The sequence below is a fragment of the Penaeus japonicus genome, unplaced genomic scaffold, assembly GCF_977035675.1.
Source record: "Penaeus japonicus unplaced genomic scaffold, GWHDUDI00000001_assembly GWHDUDI00000037, whole genome shotgun sequence".
Classification (NCBI taxonomy): Eukaryota; Metazoa; Arthropoda; class Malacostraca; order Decapoda; family Penaeidae; genus Penaeus; species Penaeus japonicus.
The window spans coordinates 6,818,746-6,821,245 of NW_028234439.1; positions in this window are offsets into that span (position 1 = coordinate 6,818,746).

Sequence of the window (2,500 nt, forward strand, 5' to 3'; positions counted from 1 at the left end):
TGATGCGATATCAGATAAAATATACTGTACATGTTTTCGAAATATACACTTCACTTTTCTAACAAACCTTTTAATGTTTTACATCATAAATCTCGCTTATGTTCATACTACTAGATCCTATTACCATTATCTGTTCTCTACTCAAGACGGACTTATTATGATATTGATACTAGCCTTCCAGGGATGCACACACATACACAGATACACTGACATTCTCTCTCTCTCTCTCTCTCTCTCTCTCTCTCTCTCTCTCTCTCTCTCTCTCTCTCTCTCTCTCTCTCTCTCTCTAATTCACACACACACACACACACACACACACACACATAGGGATAAAATGCATAGAATGGAAGGCAGAAGTACAGAAAGAGAGAGAGAGAGTGTGTGTGTGTCTTTCTGAGACTGTAATCCCAACATTCTTTATAATGCATAAAATTGTAATGAAATATTGATGATGAAAATTTCCATTAGTCTCATTATCATTATGATTCCCATTATGATTACAATGGTGATGATTATCTAAGCCTAGAAATTAACAAACATGAATTATCAGTATCAGGGAATTAGTATATCACTCTTATCATTATTTTTATCATTATTATTAATTATAACAGTACTTATTTTCATGAAGCTACTCCTACTACTACTATACTGATAAACATTAATGATAATAAAAATGATAATAATCGCAGCAATAGTGATAATAATTCCATAACCATTGATTGATAATAGTAAACTGTCGTAATAACATTACTACATCATAATTACAGCAATAATAACATACCGAAACCATCAGAATTACAATCTTTATTTGATAATAAACAACATCATAACCACTAAAATAATATTCCATTATCATTTTTATTCTATTGCTCATGCAGAAAAGCGTTCCATCATCACTAGCAATATTGAAAATGATTATTCCTCACAAGCAACGCAATGCCGCATTCCACCGTCAACAATCTGGTCATTTCTACATTTCCATAATATAATGCTATGTGATTAAGTGTTGTATGATGATAAGTAATTATGTAATGATATAATTGTGCATTAATTATGAGTGATTTATATAATATCAGTAATCTTATAATCATATGTTATTAATTGTATGATATAGCAATAAGTAGTTAAGGAATTAATAAACAATAATATTAATAGATGAATACTAATGCAATATATGAAATAAAGATTGATATATTTCTATTGCAACTACTATTGAAACTACTGCAACTACTGCTGTTAATACGGCTGTCACTGCTATTATTACTACAACTACTTCTACTCATAATTCTGATTATGATATCAATATTAATGATTGAAATAATGATAATGATGATCATAATGACAATAGTCATTATGATAATGTTAATAGTAATAATGATAATAATAGTAATGATGATAATGATAATAATGATACTGATGATAACAATAATAATGATAATGATAAAATTGACAATAATAATAACAACCACAACAACAACAGCTATGATAATGCTGATAATAATAATGATAATGATAGTGATAAAATTGATGATACTAATAAGTTTAATAAAAATAATCATGATATGGATAACAATGATATTCATACTATCACTAATAATAATGATTATGACGATGGTAACATTAATAAAAGCTATAACTATAATAACAATAATGATAATCATGGTGATAGTAGTTAGGATAATACTGATAATAATTTCATAATAATAATAACAGAATCAATAAAAAGGATGTTGATAATATTAATAATAATAACAATAAAAAATAACAATAACAATGATAATAATAATGATAAAAATGAAAATATCAATAATGCTTATAATAATGATGAAAATGATAATAACAATAACGACAATATCATTAATCCTAATAGATATAACAGTAACAATAATCAATAAAAGAGAGAGAGGGAGAGAGAGAGAGAGAGAGAGAGAGAGAGAGAGAGAGAGAGAGAGAGAGAGAGAGAGAGAGAAAAAAAATCCAAGACCCTTCTGAGACACCAAAGTCACGAAAAGCCCAACCAACGCCATCTATCTTCAACCCCCAAAAGTTATCAAATACCTTAGCGTCCGAGGAACGAATGAATACCTGGGGTGGTTCCTCGGGGGAAATTTGTGGCTCAGGGCGCGGTTTCTCTCGGAGGATACGTTAGGGTGATAAATGTATTTCTTTAAGGCATAGGATGAGAGGATTGGGAGCCGTGAGGTCCTTTGGTGATGATGGGGGAGATCAGAATCATAATGGTGATGATGAGGATGGTGGGGATGAGGAGGATAGTGATGGTGATGAGGAGGATGAAGATGACGATGGTGATGATGATAATGATAAAGTTATTGATATTGTTACTGATATTGGTAATGAGGATAAGGATGATGACGATGGGGATGATGATAATGATAAAGTTATTGATATTGTTATTGATATTGATGATGAGGATAATGATGATGACGATAGTGATGATAATAATGATAACAATAATGATGAACATCTTCATAAGCCTCAG